Below are 23800 nucleotides of genomic sequence, written 5' to 3'. Positions count from 1 at the left end.
GCCGCACACACACACTACACTCCCCACACACACTCATCCCAGCCGCACACACACATTACACTCCCCACACACACTCATCCCAGCCGCACACACACATTACACTCCCCACACACACTCATCCCAGCCGCACACACACATTACACTCCCCACACACACTCATCCCAGCCGCACACACACAGTACACTCCCCACACACACTCATCCCAGACGCACACACACAGTACACTCCCCACACACACTCATCCCAGACGCACACACACATTACACTCCCCACACACACTCATCCCAGACGCACACACACATTACACTCCCCACACACACTCATCCCAGCCAACAAGATGGCACTGGTTATGCTGGAGAGCGCCCATACAGTTGATGGGTCAGCTGGGGACAGAGGTAACCTTGGGGGGGTGGCCTGGCGGGGACACCTATACGACCCGTGGCCCTAAGTTCACAGTAGGCAGTCAGCGGCGTGGTGTTCCGTGCCCAACCATCCCGACCCCACAGACCCCCTCCTGGCCACTCCCCGCTCCTCTCCCCAGCCCTGGCAGATGACCTCCACAGCAAACTATGGCGTTGTTGGACACTTTCCATCCCTCCTCTCTCTCCCTCAGCAACTATTTCACAATTTTTCAAAGCACAAGTGAATTGGTCATTCGGCCCATCGGAGGCGGAGCATCGCTGAGGTCCCGGAGAATACGGGGTCGGTGCAGCTAATGACATGCAAACTGTGTTTACTGTACCTGTGTTCCGGACAGCATTGACGCCGCTGTCGAGGTGACGGAACATTGCGATTTGGTGTCAAATTGACGCCCGCCACGAATTTGGCACCGGAACCTATTCTCCGCCAATCGTGTTTCGCGAGTTCGGCATCAGCCAACGGAGAATCCTGCCCAGGACGTGACATTTCTCAGGATTTCCCCAATCTCGTGATTAAACCTGATCACAACATTGACAGAAACCCTCCAAAAAATAACATAATTGGTCCAGGGTGATTGCAGGGAAAATGGACAATGCTGAGAAATCAAGCAGGTTAAGAGCTGGGGCGAAATTCTCCCGAAACGGCGCGATGTCCGCCGACTGGTGCCCAAAACGGCGCCAATCAGACGGGCATCGCGCCGCCCCAAAGGTGCGGTATGCTCCGCATCTTTGGGGGCCGAGCCCCAACATTGAGGGGCTAGGCCGACGCTGGAGGAATTTCTGCCCCGCCAGCTGGCGGAAACGGCCTTTGGTGCCCCGCCAGCTGGCGCGGAAATTACATCTCCGGGCGGCGCATGCGCGGGAGCGTCAGCGGCCGCTGACAGTTTCCCACGCATGCACAATGGAGGGAGTCTCTTCCGCCTCCGCCATGGTGGAGACCGTGGTGGAGGCGGAAGGGAAAGAGTGCCCCCACGGCACAGGCCCGCCCGCGGATCGGTGAGCCCCGATCGTGGGCCAGGCCACCGTGGGGACACCCCCCGGGGCCAGATCGCCCCGCGCCCCCCCCCCCCCCAGGACCCCAGAGCCCGCCCGCGCTGCCTTGTCCCGCCGGTAAGGTAGGTGGTTCAATTTACGCCGGCGCGACAGGCAATTTATCGTCGGGACTTCGGCCCATCCGGGCCGGAGAATCGAGCGGGGGGGCCCGCCAACCGGCGCGGCGCGATTCCCGCCCCCGCCGAATCTCCTGTGCCGGAGACTTCGGCAACCGGTGGGGGCGGGATTCACGCCAGCCCCCAGCGATTCTCCGACCCGGCGGGGGGTCGGAGAATCTCGCTCCACGTCTGTATTGGAGCCGCAGCTCCCAGACAAGAAGGTACCTTTGTTTCTTTGCATGCGTTGATATTTCAACATGGGATTGGGAAATTTCCTCCTTCCCATCTTTTTGCTTACACAGACTGATAACCAGAACCAGTAGAAAAGCTGGAAGTTACTGAATATCGCTTTTCATCTTATTTCCTGTAAAACAATGGTGCAATTTTATTTTTGCCGATTAAATGAATTTCATTTTGAATTTCCAATGAACTGAGTCAAAAAATAGAGGAAGTCATTTTAAGATTGCCAAGAAGTCTAAATGTGCAGGAATATTAGCCCTCACACACAAAACCAATGTATTAGACTCCCACTTCATCCACTCCAGGGAGCTAGAATCACTTGGAGAACCATTGTATATGTCAGTGACCCATTCACCAATGGAATCATTGAAGAATGAATTGCTTGTCACTTTCTTCTATGCCCGACAGTTAAACTTTACATTTTTTATCGGTACTCTCACTGTTGTTCACATTATTTTGTGTTTATTTGATTACACAATGGGTTACAGTGAAAGTATGAACAATTAACACATTTAAGTTGGGCGCGATTTAATGGAAAGGTTTCTAAGTGTGGTAGCGAGCGGGATCTGCCGCAAGCTTCCCGACCCTCGGCCCAGAGAGGCCGTCACCGCTATAAAATGTCCACTTAACGAGGCCCCACGGGCTTCACGCTGCAAATGACTGTCCCGCTGGCAGATTCGCCGAGACTGTGCTCACCAGACTCCTGCTAACAAGGGAGAGCAGCACTTAGATTGTTCTTGCACAGCCAACTCCACACAGCTCGCAGCCACGTCACCGAGGAGACCAGTCCCACGATGCCGGGGATGCCGACCTGGCCAGACTGTTGGACACAGTAGAGATCAGACAGGATGCCCTGTTCCCCTGTGAATCTTGGAGAGTCAGCCATGCGAGGAAGTGGCAGCGGCTGTCAGCTTGGGGAGTGTCACCAGGAGACTGGAACCCAATGCCGTAAGCAGGTCAACGACTTCCACCCGGTTGCAACGGTGGGTTGGCACAACGTCAGCAGCATGAGTGGAGATGACCAAGGCATGGTTCAGTCAGTGACAGCCATGAGTGCCTCGATAGCATGTTCCAGTCACTGGGGGACATGACCCAGTACCAGGAGGACCTTGACGAGGTGCTGTAGAGCATGTCCCTGCCTCAAGTGGGCATTGCCAAAGCCCTCCAGAGCATATCCAGGTCACTGGGGGACGTGTCCGAGTCTCAGGTGGGCAATGTCAGGGCCCTTCACAGCATGTCCCCGTCACTGGGGGTAGTGTCCGAGTCTCAAGAGGGCATTGCCAAAGTGCGGCGGAGTGTATCCCAGTCACTGAAGGGCATTGTGATGGCGTCAACACATTACTGCAGACATTGGGGAGCTGTAAGGGCTGGCAGAGCCATATGACGCAGGGGCAGCTGGTGCGAGATCCGTCCCGAGGTGAACCCGAAGGCCATATGGGCACCGGCTGGGAGGAAGGCGCGCTGGGTACCAACCTGGAGCCACCCTATGGAGTAGTGACGGCGGCCACCAGCTCCCCGAGACCCAGCACCCTGACAGCGGCACATCTCAGAGTCAGTGCATGGTGGAACAGGGTGGCACGGCGCGGCATGTGCCACCGGCAAGTGCGGCAGGGCCCTCCGGCGCCAGGGTCCCCAGAGGATGCCCGCTGGGGCATTGAAGGCCATAGAACACATTAGGCAGCAGGTTGCCTCCACCTCTGATGTGCATCCTGGGGATGCACTTTGGCAGAGCGGTAGAGCATGGAAGTCTAAGCACTTCAAGGATCAGTGAGAGGGCACGGGGGCAGGGGTGATTGGGGGTAAGGAGGGAGACAGCGATGGTGGGGAGGTTGGGGGGCACAGTTAGTAGGGGTGGGGAGAGTGGGGCGGCAACGTTGGGGGATTGGGGCAGTTGGGGACACAGGTGTATAGCATTAAAAAACGTTGCCCTCAGAAAATATGACGCCTCTGGCACTTTATTCCGCAATGTGTGCTGAACACAAATTCCCTGTCCCAGCTCCCCGACATGGAGGTCCTGGATGCCCCTTTGCCCACCCCCCGACAAGTTACCTAGGCACACCACATGCAGGCGATGGGTGAAAACAGTCAGCGATCAGGCAGGAGCCAGACAATGGCATAGATTGAGGAGCACCAGCTACTCGACGAGGTCATGTCCTATGTGAAGTGGGCGAGGGTGAGGCCCCCTGGGCCTGCCGGACCCTCGCCGCAGCCACCTCCATCCTTCAGCTGTTCCTGCAGGTCCTCCCGGGCTCATCCTAGAGCCTCACCTGGTCCAGTGTCTCCTTGTCCTCCTCCTCCTCCTCGGTGACCACATATTCCTCCTCCTCCACCTCCAACATATCGCCCCGCTGCTGTGCCAGGTTGAGGAGGGCACAGCAGACCACCACAAAGCGGGCAGTCCACTGGGGCTGTACTGCAGTGCTCCACCAGAGTCAGCAAGGCATCGGAACCAACATTTTGAGGAGTCCGATACTCGGAGGCCCCAGACGCGGGGCTACTGAGGGAGCGGCGGAGGTTACAGCCGGAGTTTGGGCTGTTGACCACAGGGAAAGCAGTGGAACAGTTGAGGAAGGCAAGGGGGGCGATTTATGAGTACGGGGAAAAGGCGAGCAGAATGTTAGCGCACCAGCTCAGGAAAAGGGAGGCCGCCAGGGAGATAGGCAAAGTAAAGAGCAGAGGCGGGAATACTGTCCTGGACCCAGTGGGGGTGAACGAGGTGTTCAAGGACTTCTATAGTAAATTATATGAGTCGGAACCCCCGGCTGGGGTGGAGGGGATGAGGCAGTTTTTGGATCAGTTGAGGTTTCCGAGGGTAGATGAGGATCTGGTGGAAGGTCTGGGAACCCCAATTGAGATTGAGGAAATAATCAAGGGGCTGGAGGGCATGCAGTCGGGCAAGGCCCCGGGGCCTGACGGCTACCCGGTGGAATTTTATAAGAAGTTTTCAGAGATATTGAGCCCACTGCTGGTGAGGACATTTAATGAAGCAAGAGAGAAGGGAGTCCTCCCCCCAACAATGTCGCAGGCCCCGATTTCATTGATCTTGAAATATGAGAAGGATCCGGAGCAATGTGGGTCATACAGGCCGATTTCTCTGCTGAATGTGGACGCCAAACTGCTGGCTAGGATACTGGCCACAAGGATAGAGGACTGTGTCCCGGGGGTGATAGGGGAAGACCAGACGGGATTTGTTCAGGGCAGGCAACTCAAGGTCAATGTTCGAAGGGTCTAAATGTTATTATGATGCCCTCAGAAGGAGGGATGGTGGAGGTGGTGGTAGCGATGGATGCGGAGAAAGCTTTTGATCGGGTGGAGTGGAATTACCTGTGGGAGGTGCTGGGAAGGTTTGGGTTTGGTGAGGGCTTTACTGACTGGGTGCGGTTGCTCTATCAGGCACCAGTAGCGAGTGTCCGTACGAACCGGCTGGGGTCGGGGTACTTTAAACTACACCGAGGGACGAGGCAAGGGTGCCCCCTCTCCCCGTTACTGTTTGCTCTGGACATAGAGCCATTGGCCATGGCGTTAAGAGCCTCTAGGAACTGGAAAGGGCTGGTTCGGGAGGGGGTGGCGCGGGGGGGGGGGGGGGGGGGGGGGGGGGGGTAGCGGGGGGGTTGGAGCACCGGGTCTCGTTCTACGCAGATGACCTGCTCTTGTAGATTTCAGACGCATTGGAGGGAAAGGGGGAAGTAATGTGAATCCTGGGGGAATTTGGCAATTTTTCGGGGTATAAATTGAACATGGGGAAAAGCGAGATGTTCGCGATCCAGGCAAGAGGGCAGGAGAAGAGACTGGGAGAGCTGCCGCTTAGAATGGTAGGGAAGAGCTTTCAGTATCTGGGAATCCAGGTGGCTCGGAAATGGGAGGCACTGCACAAGTTAAACCCATCCCGGCTGGTAGAACAAACGGAAGGGGACTTTAAGAGATGGGACATGCTCCCGCTATCATTGGCGGGGAGGGTACAGACCGTGAAAATGACGGTCCTCCCCAGATTTCTGTTTGTCTTTCAGTGCCAAAGGCCTTTTTCAACAGGTGAATAAGGTTATTTTGGGAGGATAAAACCCAGCGAGTGAAGATAGTGTTGCTGGAGTCGGGGGGATGGTGGGTTGGCGCTGCCGAACTTCTGCAATTACTACTGGGCAGCTAATATAGCCATGATTAGGAAGTGGGTAGTGGGGGAGGGGTCGGCATGGGAGCGGATGGAGGAGGCGTCATGCAAAGACACAGGTTTGGGAGCACTGATAACGGCACCTCTTCCGTTCTCGCCGGCCCAATACTCCACAAGTCCAGTGGTGGTGGCAGCTCTGAGAATCTGAGGGCAGTGGAGGAGATATAAGAGAGTGGAGGGAGCATCGGTTTGGACCCCGATTTATAATAATCATCGGTTTGTACCGGGTAAGTTAGATGGCGGGTTCCGGAGATGGCAAAGGGCAGGAATTAGGAGGATGGGGATCTATTTATCGATGGGAGCTTTCCCAGCTTGAAAGCTTTGGAGGACAAATTTGAATTGCCAGCAGGGAACGAGTATTTGCAGAGACTTCCTGAGAAAACAGGTGCCGGCCTTTCCGCTGCTGCCGCCACGGGGGATACAGGACAGAGTAGTTTCCAGTACCTGGGTGGGAGACGGGAAGGTATCGGATATTTACCAGGAGCTTTCAGAGGCGGAGGAAACTCCGGTGGAGGAGCTTACGGGCAAATGGACGAACGAGCTAGAAGAAGAGATAGAGGCAGGACTATGGGCGGATGCCTAAGCAGGGTTAATACCGCCTCATTGTGCGCCAGGCTTAGTCTGATACAATTTAAGGTAGTCCACCGGGAACACATGACAGCGGCTAGGATGAGCAGGTTTTTCGGGGTTGAGGATAGGTGTGCGAGGTGCGCGGGAAGCCCAGCAAATCATGTCCACATGTTTTGGGCATGCCCGAAGCTTAGAGGGTTTTGGCAGGGTTTTGCTAAGGCAATGTCCACGGTGCTAAAAACACGGGTGGTGCCGAGTCGGGAGGTAGCGATCTTTGGAGTGTCGGAAGATCCGGGAGTTCAGGGGGCGAAAGAGGCCGACGTCCTGGCCTTTGCCTCCCTGGTAGCCCGGAGACGGATCTTGTTAATGTGGAGGGACTCGAAGCCCCCGAGTGTAGAGACCTGAGTTAGTGACATAGCTGGGTTTCTCAGTCTCGAGAAGATTTTTTTTTTAAATTTAGAGTACCCAATTCATTTTTCCAATTTAGGGGCAATTTAGCTTGGCCAATCCACCTAGCCTGCACATCTTTTGGGTTGTGGGGGCGAAACCCACGCAAACACGGGGAGAATGTACAAACTCCACACAGACAGTGACCCAGAGCCGGGATCGAACCTGGGACCTTGGCGCCGTGAGGCAACAGGGCTAACCCACTGTGTCACCGTGCTGCCCAGTCTCGAGAAGATAAAGTTCGCCTTAAGAGGGTCAATGGTCGGGTTCACCCGGAGGTGGCAGCCGTTTGTCGACTTTCTCGGGGAAAATTAAACTGTCAGCAGATGCAGTATTCTGGGGGGGGGGGAGAGGGCTGGATTGTTGTTTTATGGTTGGGGTGTGTGAAGATTGAGATGGGGGGGGAAATTTTTATTATACCATGTTGATGTCATTGTTCATGTTATTTTTATAATAAATTTCAAATACCTCAATAAGAATATATATTTTTAAAACACCTAGCTCCCACGCCAAAAATGGCCAGAGAATGGCCAGGACCTTGGCCGCGCATGTGCACGGCAACGACCTGCAGCGGTTGCGCAGTACACCATGGCACCGGCCGCGCGTGGACCCGACCTGCCAGACAGTGCCCCTCTGGACCCCCCTCGCCACCCCCGGACCATCCCCCACCAGTCCCCCCAGTCCTCGCTGAAGCCCCCCCAGGCCAGCGGCACGACTCTCCCCCCCTGACTGTGGTGGCGCTGGACACAGTCCGCAGCCGCCGCGCGAGGTTAACGAAACCTGAGGGCACAAGTGAACTGCGCGCCGCCAAGAACTCGGCCCATCAGGGGCGGGGAGGGCCATCAGGCGACGTCCCCTACTCGGGAGGGGTCGTAGCATCCGAAAACAGGCACCACTCCCAACTCAGTCGTAAAAAGGGATTCTCCGCCCAATCGCCGGTTATGATATCAGAGAATCCCACCCAAGATGTACACATCTTGCTTCTGGTTCACGAAAATAAAATAGGCAACAGCAATTTTCCTGTCGATTCCCCAGAGCAATGTCTTGGCCAGAGTCAAGCAGCCTTAAATTTTAATTTCAACAAAGCTTGGCAGTTAACTGTCAATCATCAGTTAACTGGTACATTCTCCATGGCAAGCATTGGAGGAAGAAACACGATGGATTATGAACTCTATGAGAGCAGGTGGAGCAAAGTAGTTCAATGATAAGTTGGAGCTATGAGAGTTTGCAACGAAGGTGTGTAAGCACAAGACAGGGGAAGTGTTAATGGCAGCGTGAGGGACCAACGACTCCACAATCACTCTCCTCCGCCTGGCTGTCCTTGTTCACTCACTCAACAATTTATCTTTTAACTTGTCTCGCTTCCTGCAAATCAAAGGTGCGGCTACCGCAGTTACGCCTGTCTTTTTGTGGGGTATGTGGAACATTTCTTGTTCCAGTTTCGGTTCCACCCATAACTCTTATTCTGTTACATTGATGACTGTATCAGTGCCACTGAACCTGGAAAAAATTAGCGATTCTGTTTCCAATTTTCACCCCTCTCTCACCTTCACCATCTCCAACACATCCCTTCCCATCCTTGATCTCCCTTTCTCCATTTCCAGTGATAGACTGACCACCAATATTCATTACAAGCCCCCCCCCCCCCCCCATATCATTATCTGTTAACTACATTCTTAAATAAACCCTGTTTTGATTAAAGTGTCCAGGAGGTCTGATGAATCAAACCTGCAGTGAAAACTTTTGTGCTCATCCTAGTCAAATTCAACATGTGTAGGTCAGGTGAACTTCATAATACACTAAGCCCTGGCCCATAACACTTGACAACTTCATTGACTCAACAATGTTTATTTTATGTGATAAATTCATTTTCCACTATAATAATAGAAAAGTATCATTATATTCAAATGAATTATTATCACCATCTTTTTTTATGGGTGGCACATTAGCACAGTGGTTAGCACTGTTGCTTCACAGCGCCAGGGTCCCAGGTTTGATTCCCAGCATGGGTCACTGTCTGTGCGGAGTCTGCACGTTCTCCCCGTGTCTGCGTGGGTTTCTTCCAGGTGCTCAGGTTTCCTCCCACAATTCCCAAAAGACGTGCTTGTTAGGTAATTTGGACATTCTGAATTCTCCCTCAGTGTTACCGAACAGGCGCCAGAGTGTGGCGACTAGGGGATTTTCACAGTAACTTCATTGCAGTGTTAAAGTTAGCCTGCTTGTGACAATAAAGATTATTGAATTGAATTATACAGCTGCTTTTGTAAGGGCCACGAAGAATCCAGCACGAGTTTTAAGGATACAAAATAATAACGTTTATTCACTATAACAATATATACATAACAGTAGCAGTAACTTCCCTTGCTACCTTCTCCTTCCTGCTGGTTCCTGAACTGGCCAGCTTATTTATACTAGGAGTTTCTCCTCCCCCCTCATTGGGGAAGTTCATACTCCCATAGGATTGTGGGATAGTCATTAGTCCCCAGCCAATCGTAAGTAGGCAGGTTATAACAGCTGCTCACACCCTTTTTCCTGTAAGGACTTCATCCCATTCTCCCAGTTTCTCCACCTCCATTACATCTGTTCTAAGATGCCGCCTTCAAAAGCAGTGCTTCTGGTATGTCTATCTTTTTCCTTAACAGAGGTTCTCTCCCCCCCCGTAACCACACCCCCACCCACTGTGGTCGACAGGGCATTATCCAATTGGTCTGACCCATTTTAGGCACTTTAGCCCTCAACCCCATGCCCTCCCTCCCAGTATAATGAAAGGTTTCCCCTTTGTCCTCTCTTTTCATCCCACCAGCCTCCACGTTTCAAAGGTCATATTCCACCGTTTCCACCAACTCCAGCATGACACATCATGATACACATCTTCCCTCCCCCCTCCCACTATCGACATTCTGCAGGGACCACTCCCTCCATGGCCCACTCCTCCATTGCAGCCCCAACTCCTCACCCCCTTCCTTTGCAATCGCTGATGGTGCAACACCTGCCCCTTTACTTTCTTCTCCACTGTTCAAGGCCCTTTCATGAAATGAAATTTCATTAAATAAAGCAACATTTCACTTACGCCTCCTTCAACTTAGTCTACTGTACTTGCTGCTCCCAATGCAGCCTCCTCTACATTGGAGATTCTAAACACAGACTGCCTCGTGGAACACCTTCGCTCAGTCTGCAAGCATGACCCTGTTGCTTGCCATTTCAACTCAGTATTTTAATTTCATGCCCACATGACTGCCCTTTCACCGAGAGGGTGTTGGGGCTCTGGAATTCAAGGGTGGTAGAGGAAGAAATCCTCATAAACGTCCCAGAATAAAGCAATCGTGGCTCATGCTAGGATAACAAGCAATCCCCTGTATGATGCAATGCTGTGGTTTGCTGCACATTGAGTATTGGAAATCGCTTTTGGTTTATGAATATGGCAGAGTGCACATATTACAGACATAGAACATTACAGCGCAGTACAGGCCCTTCGGCCCTCGATGTTACGCCGACCTGTGAAACCACTCTAAAGCCCATCTACACTAGTCCCTTATCGTCCATATGTCTATCCAATGACCATTTGAATGCCCTTAGTGTTGGCGAGTCCACTACTGCCGCAGGCAGGGCATTCCACGCCCTTACTACTCTCTGAGTAAAGAACCTACCTCTGACATCTGTCCTATATCTATCTCCCCTCAATTTAAAGCTCTGTCCCCTCGTGCTAGACATCACCATCCGAGGAAAAAGGCGCTCATTGTCCACCCTATCTAATCCTCTGATCATCTTGTATGCCTCAATTAAGTCACCTCTTAACCTTCTTCTCTCACGAAAACATCCTCAAGTCCCTCAACCTTCCCTCATAAGATCTTCCCTCCATACCAGGCAACATTCTGGTAAATCTCCTCTGCACCCTTTCCAATGCTACTACATCCTTCCTATAATGCGCCGACCAGAATTGCACGCAATAGTCCAAATGCGGCCGCACCAGAGTTTTGTATAGCTGCAACATGACCTCATGGCTCCGAAACTCAATCCCTCTACCAATAAAAGCTAACACACCATACGCCTTCTTAACAACCCTCTCAACCTGGGTGGCAACTTTCAGGGATCTAAGTACATGGACACCGCGATCTCTCTGCTCATCCACACTGCCAAGAATCTTACCATTAGCCCAGTACTCTGTCTTCCTGTTATTCCTTCCAAAATGAATCACCTCAGACGTTTCTGCATTAAACTCCATTTTCCACCTCTCAGCCCAGCGTTGCAGCTTATCTATGTCCCTCTGTAACTTGTAACATCCTTCCGCACTGTCCACAACTCCACCGACTTTAGTGTCATCTGCAAATTTACTCACCCATCCTTCTATGCCCTCCTCCAGGTCATTTATAAAAATGACAAACAGCAGTGGCCCCAAAATAGATCCTTATGGTACACCACTAGTAACTGGACTGAACATTTCCCATCAACCACCACCCTTTGTCTTCTTCCAGCTAGCCAATTTCTGATGCAAACTGCTAAATCACCCTGAATCCCATGCCTCCGTATTTTCTGCAGTAGCCTACCGTGGAGAACCTTCAAATGCTTTACTGAAATCCATATACACCACATCAACTGCTTTACCCTCATCCACCTGTTTGGTCACCTTCTCAAAGAACTCAATAAGGTTTGTGAGACACGACCTACCCTTCACAAAACCGTGTTGACTATCTCTATTCAAATTATTCCTTTCCAGATGATTATACATCCTATCTCTTATAAACCTTTCCAAGACTTTGCCCACAACAGAAGTAAGGCTCACTGGTCTATAGTTACCGGGGTTGTCTCTACTCCCCTTCTTGAACAAGGGGACAACATTTGCTATCCTCCAGTCTTCTGGCACTATTCCTGTAGACAAAGATGACTTAAAGATCAAAGCCAAAGGCTCAGCAATCTCCTCCCTAGCTTCCCAGAGAATCCTAGGATAAATCCCATCCGGCCCAGGGGACTTATCTATTTTCACATTTTCCAAATTGATTTGCTAACGCCTCCACCTTATGAACCTCAAGCCCTTCTAGTCTAGTAGCCTGTATCTCAGTATTCTCCTTGACAACATTGTCTTTTTCCTGTGTGAATGACCAGCCAATATGTGCAAGTCAATGGCACTCTGAACCACGGGGAAACCTGGGGTCCATGCAAAATCTGTGCTCACTCCATCTACCTGTCTCTGGCAAGAGGAAATGTGGCAAAATTGTGTCTCTGGGTTCAGGGAACCACAGTGACTTCTGTAATGCGGCAGTGTACGACAAACTGAGATCTTATTAATTTCTTTATTAGTCTGGGAGGAACCAGTGCCTAAATCGTGACAGCCACAGGCAGTTTGGTATTTGTTCTGCTTTGTGGCTAGTATTGCAGTTGCAACAATTGGCAGTTTACCGTCAAGACTTCCTCAGTGAACTGAAGACATTTCAAGCATAATTTGAGAAGAGAGAGATGCTCCGAAAAACTGATTGCCCAGATGGTTTCCGACACACATCCCATCAGAAACACAGTAGCAGAGTGGTTAGTACCATGGCTTCACAGCTCCAGGGTCCCAGGTTCGATTCCCGCTTGGGTCACTGTCTGTGGGGAGTCTGCACGTCCTCCCCGTGTCTGTGTGGGTTTCCTCAGAGTGCTCTGGTTTCCTCCCACAAGTCCTGAAAGACGTGCTTGTTAGGTAACTTGGACATTCTAAATTCTCCCTCTGTGTTAATTGCAGCGTTAATGTAAGCATACGTGTGACAATAAAGGTTATTTTTTTTTAAATTTAAAAGCAGACACGCCTCACACCCCATTCTCCAGCATTAGGAAGCCACATAGCACCTAAAGCTATAGTGGCCACTTAAGAGCCTTGTATTACCTCAGCATTTCTCACTGATGCCACAAGGAGAATGGAAATTGGGGTGGCTGATTTTGAGCCTGTGTTAGTAGTCCGCAGGCACAAAATTTGATGAGAATCGGAAACTGTGAATCTTGCCCGCGAGATCGTGATTTTGGATTTTCAACCTCTCCCCCCTCACTGGGGAAGAAACGTAAAAGATGGTGCGGAAAGTCAGGAACCTAATTTTAGTACATTGCCATCTCATTAGCAAGCACTCACTCCGGGACTTCCCCCGTCACTGAATATTCAGCAGGCATCGGCATGACATCACCCCGGCGCCATTTACAACAGCTGTATAAAAACGTGAACCTGGCAACCTCACCTCAGAGGGGGATATCGGAGGTGAGCATTCAGATCACCCTTACCTTCTTGGTGCCAGTCGCAGGAGCATCAATGAAGAGAACAATGAAGAGAATAGAGACAACCCCGGCAACTATAGACCGGTGAGCCTCACGTCTGTTGTGGGTAAAGTCTTGGAGGGGATTATAAGAGACAAGATTTATAATCATCTAGATAGGAATAATATGATTAGGGATAGTCAGCATGGCTTTGTGAAGGGTAGGTCATGCCTCACAAACCTTATCGAGTTCTTTGAGAAGGTGACTGAACAGGTAGACGAGGGTAGAACAGTTGATGTGGTGTATATGGATTTCAGTAAAGCGTTTGATAAAGTTCCCCACGGTCGGCTATTGCAGAAAATACGGAGGCTGGGGATTTAGAGATGTGGATCAGAAATTGGCTAGCTGAAAGAAGACAGAGGGTGGTGGTTGATGGGAAATGTTCAGAATGGAGTTCAGTTACAAGTGGCATACCACAAGGATCTGTTCTGGGGCCGTTGCTGTTTGTCATTTTTATAAATGACCTAGAGGAGGGCGCAGAAGGGTGGGTGAGTAAATTTGCAGATGACACTAAAGTCGGTGGTGTTGTCGACAGTGCGGAAGGATGTTGCAGGTTACAGTGGGACATAGATAAGCTGCAGAGCTGGGCTGAGAGGTGGCAAATGGAGTTTAATGTAGTGAAGTGTGAGGTGATTCACTTTGGAAGGAATAACAGGAATGCGGAATATTTGGCTAATGGTAAAGTTCTTGGAAGTGTGGATGAGCAGAGGGATCTCGGTGTCCATGTACATAGATCCCTGAAAGTTGCCACCCAGGTTGATAGGGTTGTGAAGAAGGCCTATGGAGTGTTGGCCTTTATTGGTAGAGGGATTGAGTTCCGGAGTCATGAGGTCATGTTGCAGCTGTACAAAACTCTGGTACGGCCGCATTTGGAGTATTGCGTACAGTTCTGGTCACCGCATTATAGGAAGGACGTGGAAGCTTTGGAGCGGGTGCAGAGGAGATTTACCAGGATGTTGCCTGGTATGGAGGGAATATCTTATGAGGAAAGGCTGATGGACTTGAGGTTGTTTTCGTTAGAGAGAAGAAGGTTAAGAGGAGACTTAATAGAGGCATACAAAATGATCAGGGGGTTAGATAGGGTGGACAGTGAGAGCCTTCTCCCGCGGATGGAAATGGCTAGCACGAGGGGACATAGCCTTAAACTGAGGGGTAATAGATATAGGACAGAGGTCAGAGGTAGGTTCTTTACGCAAAGAGTGGTGAGGCCGTGGAATGCCCTGCCTGCAACAGTAGTGAACTCGCCAACATTGAGGGCATTTAAAAGTTTATTGGATAAGCATATGGATGATAATGGCATAGTGTAGGTTAGATGGCTTTTGTTTTTTGACTTCCCATGTCGGTGCAACATCGTGGGCCGAAGGGCCTGTACTGCGCTGTATCGTTCTATGTTCTAACATGGATGATCCAGATAAGCTTAACATGGGGTGGGGGAGGGGGTTCAATATTGCCATCTCAGGGGAGGGGTCACTCGCAGGTTTTAGCGTCCCTTCATGTCGGGGCGCTCCAAGGTATAAAGGGGGCTGACATGCAGGTAGTGCTTCCCGGGTCCTCCTTGCTGGGCTTGTGTTGATATCACCGTTGAGAGAGTGCCTTCCCAGAATGGGAACTGGAAAGTGGGTGGGACAAAGTGAATACAGAGGGTCAGCATACAGTTGCACCATCAGCTCCCTGACCCTTCCGTGACGAGTCAATTGTGCCAATTAAGTTAGCACAGGAGTGTGACACTGATTGGGGTCCAGTTCTTTTTTTTTAATAAACAATTTTATTGAGGTATTTTTGGTTTTACAACAACGACAAGATAAACAATATACATGAGTCCATAAACATAGTGCAACAAGCCTGCTTCCTCCCTTACAGGTCCCACCTTTATTAACCCCCTACTCTAAGCTAAACTAACCACCCCCCCTTCTTTCTGCTGATGATTAATTTTCTGCAAAGAAGTCGACGAACGGTTGCCACCTCCCGGCGAACCTTAACAGTGACCCTTTCTAGGGTTTTCTCCAGAGAAAGCTAGCCATGTCCGATAGCCAGGTCTCCGACTTCGGGGGCTTTGAGTCCCTCCAAGCTAATAATGTCCGTCTCCGGGCTACCACGGAAGCAAAGGCCAGAACGTCCGCCTCTTTCTCCTCATGGATTCCCGGATCTTCCGACACCCCGAAAACCGCCACCTCCGGACTCGGTGCCACCCTTGTTTTTAACACCGTGGACATGACGTCCGCAAACCCCTGTCAAAATCCCCTGAGCTTTGGGCATGTCCAAAACATGGTTCACTGGCGCCCCCGCACACCTGGTCTTCTACACCAAAGAACCTGCTCATCCAGGCCACTGTCATGTGAGCCCGGTGCACGACCTTAAACTGTATCAGGCTGAGCCTGGCACATGTTGTGGACGCGTTGACTCTATTCAATGCATCCGCCCAGAGGCCATCCTCTGTCTCTCCTCCTAACTTCTCTTCCCATTTGCGCTTCAGCTCCTCAGTCTGCATGCCCTCTGACCCCATGAGTTCCTTACAGATGTCAGAGACCTTCCCTTCTCCCACCCACCATCTGGAAACTACCCTATCCTGTATCCCACATGTCTCCTCCATTGCCCCCAGACTCTCAGGGCCGCCACCACGGGGCTGGTGGAGTACCGTGCCGGCGGGAGCGGCAGAGGCGCCGTTATCAACGCCCCCAAGCTGGTGCCCTTACTTGAGGCCGCCTCCATGCGCTCCCATGCCGACCCTCTCCCCATCACCCACTTCCTAATCATGGTTATGTTCGCCGCCCAATAATAGTTGCTGAAGTTCGGCAGCGCCAGCCCCCCCCCCCACCGGCTCCACTCAAGCATCCCCTTTTTTACTCGCGGGGTCTTGCCCGCCCATACAAAGCCGGTGATAACTTTGTTACCCCGTTTAAAAAAGGAGCGCGGAATAAAGATGGGGAGACACTGGAACACGAACAGGAATCTCGGAAGGACCATCATCTTCACCGCCTGGACCCTCCCAGCTCGTGACAGTGGGGCGCGTCCCACCTCCGAAAATCGTCCTTCATTTGACCTACTAGTCGGGTCAGATTAAGTTTGTGTAACCGTTCCCATTCCCGCGCCACTTGGATGCCTAGATACCTAAAGCTTCCCCCTACCACTCTAAACGGCAGTTCCCCAGTCGCCTCTCCTGTCCCCTTGCCTGGATTGCAAACATCTCGCTTTTCACCATATTTAGTTTGTACCCCAAACACTGGCCAAATTCCCCCAGAATCCTCATGATTTCTTCCATCCCCTCTACTGGGTCCGATACATACAGGAGCAGGTAGGCTGCGTAAAGTGAGACTCTGTGTTCCACTGCCCCCCGGACCAGCCCCTTCCAGCCCCAAAGGCTCTTAGTGCAATTGCCAACTGCTCTAAAGCTAACGCGAACAGCGGGGAGAGGGGGCACCCCTGTCTCATTCGCCCATGTAGCCTAAAATAGTCCGATGTTGTTCTGTACGTCTGTACGCTCGCCACAGGAGCCTGATACAGCAGCCTGACCCAGTCAATAAAGCCCCGCCCAAATTCGAATTGTCCCAGTACCTCGCACAGATATTCCCATTCCACTCGATCAAAAGCCTTCTCTACGTCCATTGCGACCATTACCTCCACCTCCCTACCTTCTGGGAGCATCATGATCGCGTTTAGCAGCCTTCTTACATTGGCCACCAACTGCCTTCCCTTAACGAACCCCGTCTGGCCCTCCCCAATCACGTCCGGAACACAGTCTTCAATCCTCGAGGACAAACTTTTGGCCAGCTTATTGGCGTCCACATTCAATAGGGATATCAGCCTGTGGGACCTGCACAGCTCTGGATCCTTGTCCCGCTTTAGGATCAGCGAGATTGTGGCCTGTGACATCGTCGGGGGGAGTACCCCTCTCTCCCTAGCTTCGTTGAATGTCCTCATCAGCAGCGGCCCCAATATCCCAGAGAACTTTTTATAGAACTCCACTGGGTACCCACCCGGCCCCGGGGCTTTACCCGACTGCATGTCCTTAAGCCCCTCTGCTATCTCTTCGATCCCGATCGGGACCCCCAGCCCTTCTACCAGCTCCCCGTCCACCTTCGGGAAATTCAGCCCCCTAGGAAATGCCTCATCCCCTCCGGCCCGGTTGGGGGTTCTGACCCGTACAGCCTACTATAAAAGTCCTTACTATAAAAGGCCTTATTCACCCCTGCTGAGTCTCCCACCAGGTTCCCATCTCCATCCTTTACTTTTGGGGCCCAGTTTTTAACCCTTTTTTACTTGGTTATTTGTGTTCATCAAAAGAATTGGAAGTGCTGCCCCCAAGCATTGAACTCCAATGCTCATACTAACGTCCACATTAGAGAAATCACACAAATGTGGATCCCAATGTAAGGTGTTATGGTGAAGTCTTTCATCACTCACCCCCTTAAAGATGACAGGGCCATCGTATAGGTTCCCCATCAGTTTACAACGCTGGCCCATTGCAAGCACTTAACTGCCCCAACACCTCGTGCTTTGGGGGAGCTGGGGGCTGTGTGTTAGGTACCAATGAGACTTTCTAGGATCAAAGTGCTTCATCCAGGTGGAGTTGAGCGGGACAACTGTGGGAAAGTGGCTATCGTGTGAAAGGGAGTGAGGCCTAGTGCAGAGGTGCTCACTTTGGTGGAAGCACGTGGATGGATATCCCGGATTCTGAGGGCTGAGGGTCAGGGCACGGCCATAAATACTCACCACTCACTTTGATGTTATCTTCCTTTCAGTTTCTGAGTGTGGACAATATGGAGCCGGCGGAGTCAGTTATTCTTTTTTTAACAATATATTTTTATTCACCTTTTTCAAATTTATGCATAACACCAAAAACAATAACAGATCCCCAACTATCCCTCAAACATAAACCCCATCTCTGGATCTGTAAAGATTTAATCACCTGCTAATGCTCGGATTCCAAGCATTGTCTGGCATCTTTGAATCTGTCTATATATATGTTTCTGGAACATACCTCTTCATTCACCTGAGGAAGGAGCAGCGCTCCGAAAGCTAGTGATTGAAACACACCTGTTGGTACCGTGGTTTATAGGGCGTGTGCTCTCACTGGTGATTGGCTGCGATGTTGTGCTCTCACTGGTGATTGGCTGCGATGTTGTGTTGTGTGTGTGTTGATTGGTCCGTCTACCTGTCCATCAGTGTGGGACCGCACCCTGACAGTGCTGGGAAGGGGATTTTGTGCTGGGAAGGGGATTTTGTGCTGGGAAGGGGATTAGTGCTGGGAAGGGGATTTGTGCTGGGAAGGGGATTTGTGCTGGGAGGGGGATTTGTGCTGGGAGGGGGATTTGTGCTGGGAAGGGGATTTGTGCTGGGAGGGGGAGGGATTTGTGCTGGGAGGGGGATTTGTGCTGGGAGGGGGATTTGTGCTGGGAAGGGGATTTGTGCTGGGAGGGGGATTTGTGCTGGGAAGGGGATTTGTGCTGGGAAGGGGATTTTGTGCTGGGAAGGGGATTTTGTGCTGGGAAGGGGATTTGTGCTGGGAAGGGGATTTGTGCTGGGATGGGGATTTGTGCTGGGAAGGGGATTTGTGCTGGGAGGGGGATTTGTGCTGGGAAGGGGATTTGTGCTGGGAGGGGGATTTGTGCTGGGAGGGGGATTTGTGCTGGGAAGGGGATTTGTGCTGGGAAGGGGATTTGTGCTGGGAGGGGGATTTGTGCTGGGAGGGGGATTTGTGCTGGGAGGGGGATTTGTGCTGGGAAGGGGATTTGTGCTGGGAAGGGGATTTGTGCTGGGAGGGGGATTTGTGCTGGGAGGGGGATTTGTGCTGGGAGGGGGATTTTGTGCTGGGAGGGGGATTTGTGCTGGGAAGGGGATTTGTGCTGGGAAGAGGATTTGTGCTGGGAAGGGGATTTGTGCTGGGAAGGGGATTTGTGCTGGGAAGAGGATTTGTGCTGGGAAGGGGATTTGTGCTGGGAAGGGGATTTGTGCTGGGAGGGGGATTTTGACCGAGCTCCCCACTGCCGCAGAGATGAAGTTTTGCCGGGATGAGTGAATCCCGGGACCCCGAACCGTGTGAGGGACAGAGTTGAATGTCTGACGGCAGCAGGAAAACATTGCCTGTGTTCCCCGCGCTGCTTTCTGATTGGCGGCACCATGCTGGAGGCGGGGCCGTGCGCAGAGCCGCCCCAAACTGGAAGCTGGAGAAAGACGTTTGTTTTGCACTGGACGCCCCGCTGTCGAGTTTAAAAACGGCCTTTGTCCGCGGATGGGGTGCGGGTTTCCCGCCGCTCCTGGCTGGGGAATCTGCCTGGTGAGTGACTGCGATTGAAGGCAGCGGCCCTGAGCCCGCCCGGGGGGGGGGGGATTGGTTTTATTTCGGGGGTCGGTGTGGAAATGGGTGGGGAGCGGGACATCAGAACATGAGAAATACATCTCCCGCCCCCCCTGGCGGCCGCTTCTGGCAGCGCGCTCTCTCTCCCGCCCCCCCTGGCGGCCGCTTCTGGCAGCGCGCTCTCTCTCCCGCCCCCCCTGGCGGCCGCTTCTGGCAGCGCGCTCTCTCTCCCGCCCCCCCTGGCGGCCGCTTCTGGCAGCGCGCGCGCGCTGGGCGGTGACGGTTCCTCTCGCGCGGATTTGAAACGGCGCATGCGCTGCTGTGTTGCCCCCCCCCCCCCCCCCCCCCCTGGCGCGGTGGCTGTCGCTGGTCACATCAATGAGGCTTCCACTCGGGGGAATTGAACAAGGAGAAAGATCAAGGTGTCTGACTGGACAGGCGTGTTTACCCTCAGCATGGTTATAATCTGTTAATTACATCAACATTTATATAAAACTCCACAAAGATTATAAAAGTTTTTTTTTGTTTTAAAAAAAATGTTTTTATTAAGAATTTTTAAACAATATTTTCCACCTGACAAACAAACCCCCCCCCCCGTAACAAAGAAAAGAAAGAGAACTCGTGTGGCAAGACATGAACATGGCAAGTCAATAGGATACAGAACTTTGTACATTGGATTCTTCCCGTACATGTCAGTTTCCGGATCATCCATGTGCTTTCTTGCTCACATGCCCCCCACAGGAACCCCCCCCCCCCCCCCCCCCCCAAACGAACGATGTCCCCCCCCCCCCGGGTTGCTGCTGCTGCTGTCCGACCTTCCTCTAACGCTCCGCGAGATAGTCTAGGGACGGTTGCCACCGCCTGTGGAACCCCTGCGCAGACCCTCTCAAGGCAAACTTTATCCTCTCCAACTTTATGAACCCAGCCATGTCGTTTATCCAGGCCTCCAGGCTGGGGGGCTTCGCCTCCTTCCACATTAGCGAGATCCTTCGCCGGGCTACTAGGGACGCAAAGGCCAGAATGCCGGCCTCTTCCGCCTCCTGCACTCCCGGTTCGTCCACTACTCCAAATATTGCTAGCCCCCAGCTTGGCTTGACCCGGACTTTCACCACCTTAGATACTGTTCCCGCAACTCCCCTCCCCCCCCAGAACCCCTCCAGTGCCGGGCATGACCAAAACATATGGACATGGTTCGCTGGACTTCCTGAGCACCTCCCACGTCTGTCCTCCACCCCAAAGAACCTACTCAGCCTCGCCCCCATCATGTGCGCTCTATGAACCACCTTAAATTGTATCAGGCTAAGCCTGGCACACGAGGAAGAGGAATTAACCCTACCCAGGGCATCAGCCCACAGCCCCTCCTCAATCTCCTCCCCCAACTCCTCCCATTTACCCTTCAGCTCCTCTACCAAAGCCTCCCCCTCTTTCATGTCCTGGTATATCGTCAACACCTTGCCCTCTCCAACCAATACGCCCAAAATCACCCTATCTTGAACCCCCTGTGCCGGGAGTAGCCGAAATTCCCTCACCTGCCACCTCACAAACGCCCTCACCTGCATGTATCTGGAAGCATTTCCCGGGGGTAGATTATAAAAGTTCAACACTCACTCAAAAGTTTCTAATTTCAGATTGTGTCTCATGCTGTAGAGTCAAGTCACTAATAGAAAGAAAGCAGCAGTAAAGGGTAAAACAGTCGATCGCATTGCTCTAGTTTGAGTGCTCAATGTCTCTACAGCACAGAGACTCTGCGGCCCATTGCATCTGGGTCGGTCAGAAACCGCCACCGACCTATTCCAATCCCATTTTCCAGCCCCTGTCTGCCCCGGCATCACAACTGCACATTAAATACTTCTTCAATATCACGAGGGTCTCTGCCTCCACCACCCTCAGGCAGCGAGTTCCAGACTCCCACCACCCTCTGGGAGAAAATGTGTTTCCTCAAAAATTCTCTTAAACCTCTTGCCCCTTACCTTAAATTTATGCCTCCTGGTCATCGATCCCTCCACCAAGGGGCAAAAGTTTCTTCCAGTCTGCCTATGCCCCATATGATTGTACATCTCAATCATGTCCCCCCTCAGTCTCTTTTGTTGCAAGGAAAACAACCTCAGTCTATCCAATCGCTCCAGCCCTGGCAACATCCTGGTAAATCTCTGCACCTTTTCCAGGGCGATCACATCCCTCCTATAATTTGGAGGCCGGTGTACATGCACACCAAGGTCCCTCTGATCCTCGGTGCTCCCAGGATGCTGCCATTCATCATATTCCATTGCCTTGTTTGTCCTGCCCAAGTGCATCACCTCACACTTATCCAGATTGAATTCCATTTACCACTGGTTAGCCCATCTTACCAGTCTGTCTATACCCTCCTGTAATCTAAGGTTATCCTCCTCGCTATTTACCATCCACCAAATTTTGTATCATCCATGAACTTGCTGATCAACCCTCTTTACAGTCATGTCTAAATCTAAATTTCCAAAATGCATTCAATAAGGTACTGCACAAAAGGCTACTGAATAAGATAAAAGCTCATGATAAAGTTGTATATTAGTACCTGGGCTGTTTTCAACAGTGATCTGGAGATTAGTGTTAATCAGTGTATTATGCCTTTTACTTGAATTCCAGTGAACAGTACCTTGTTCAAATTCCAGTTCCTTTTAACTGTTGGGACCTCTCTTTTCATTCACTGGTTTCTAGAACAATCTGTTTTTTTAGTTTGTGGGACTTGCTTTCTTCCCATTGCTCCATAGTCCTGATTCTGCCTCTGGCAGAGCTGTTTCCTCTCTCTCTACTCCGCTTCTATTGCCGTGGGTTCAGTTAAAATCTAAACTCAAGAGGTTTTCTAATTTAAAGGTGGTCCCTGGTTACTAAGCAACATCTCAGTCATTTCTTCATACTTGTTTACTTTTTACATTGTAAACTCTCTGTAAGCACAATACAAACACAGTTTGAAATGAAACCCAACCCACATACATGCAAACTTCTTTGTTTGACATGAATCTAACTACAGTGAACTTCCGGTGGCGGCCATGGAGTGAGTGGTCGCACATTTGGTTGCTCCTGCTTGTGGCAGTATTTTCGGTCCTTTTCCCCGCTTAACAGGTGGATGTGAGGTGGAAAAAAGGTGCAGGAGAGTGAGTGGAAGAGATTGACCCTCTGGCGTATGGAGCTGAGGGCCAGAACCAGTCGGAAAAGAGAGCATCAGTCGGTTGGAGCTGATGCGGCTCCTGCGACGCACGTGGAGATGGCGGAGGGCCAGGGAGCGGCCATGTTGGCTCAGTGGGTCGACAGATCAGCTGGTGAGCTTCTTGCACGCGAAGTTCATCCAGCAATGGAAAGACCTGGCCAGGGCTGTGGACTTGATCAAGGCGGTGGTCGACCGCGTGGAAACGAAGCTGGCGGCCCAGGGTCTGGCGATCTAGAAGATGGAGGAGGAGGAGGAGGAGGAGGTGGGGGAACACGAGGAGCAGTTTGCCTCGATGGCAGCAGAGATGGGACTGATGCGGGACCAGCAGAGGCGGCTCCAAGAGAAGGTTCAAGATCTGGAGAACTGGTCGCGCAGACAGAATATAAGGATCGTGGGCCTGCCGGAGGGGGGTGAAGGAGCTGGTGCGGACGTGGGGAGGATGCTGGAGAAGCTGCTCGGGGAGGGTGCGTTGCAGGGCCTTTGGAGGCGGATCGAGCGCACGGGGCGCTAATGAGGAAGCCCCAGGGGAACGTGCTGCCGAGCGCGATGGTGTTGCAGTTTCCTGGGCAAGGAGCTAATTATGAGGTGGGCCAGGCAGACGAGGTGCTGCACCTGGGAGGGCAGTGAAATCCGAGTGTACCAGGACCTGGGTGCAGAGCTGGCCAAGAGGAGAGCCAGCTACAACAGGGTGGAGGCTGCCCTCTACAAGAAGGGGTTAAAGTTTGGGCTATTGTACCCGGCACGTCTGTGGGTGACCTACGAAGGCCGGGAATTGTACATTGGTTCGGCGGAGGAGGCAGTAGAATTTGTTGACCGTGGACTGGCAGGAGAAGGTGGACTTTGAACTTTAGTGGAGATGCTGTGGTGCTGCTGTTTTGTGTTTGGGGCCATTTCATTTTCTTTTTTGGCTTCAGGTTTGCTCTTTAGCACAACTCCTTCCATTCACCTGAGGAAGGAGCTGCGCTCCGAAAGCTAGTGATTCGAAACAAATCTGTTCGACTTTTAACCTGGTGTTGTCAGACTACTTACCGTGCTCACCCCAGTCCAACGCTA

The 23800-nt window shown here is 51.9% G+C and overlaps 1 protein-coding gene across 6 annotated transcripts in view; it reads left to right on the top strand.

Annotated features, from left to right (window-relative positions):
- The window catches only part of LOC140392551 (tumor necrosis factor receptor superfamily member 5-like), a 161833-nt gene that overhangs the window by 67683 nt on the left and 70350 nt on the right, over positions 1-23800 (top strand). For 5 of the 6 annotated variants that reach the window (XM_072477860.1, XM_072477859.1, XM_072477857.1 and 2 more), the window contains exon 1: positions 19404-19542. The exons of the other annotated variant lie outside the window; for it this stretch is intronic. The gene's annotated coding sequence lies outside the window, so the exon portion shown is untranslated. Of the gene's footprint in view, positions 1-19403; positions 19543-23800 lie in introns of those variants that run through there. 6 annotated transcript variants of the gene reach the window in all.

Source organism: Scyliorhinus torazame, chromosome 16 (genome assembly GCF_047496885.1).
Source record: "Scyliorhinus torazame isolate Kashiwa2021f chromosome 16, sScyTor2.1, whole genome shotgun sequence".
Classification (NCBI taxonomy): domain Eukaryota; kingdom Metazoa; phylum Chordata; class Chondrichthyes; order Carcharhiniformes; family Scyliorhinidae; genus Scyliorhinus; species Scyliorhinus torazame.
Note: the sequence above shows the minus strand (reverse complement) of the source record. Positions and strands in the feature narration are given on the sequence as shown.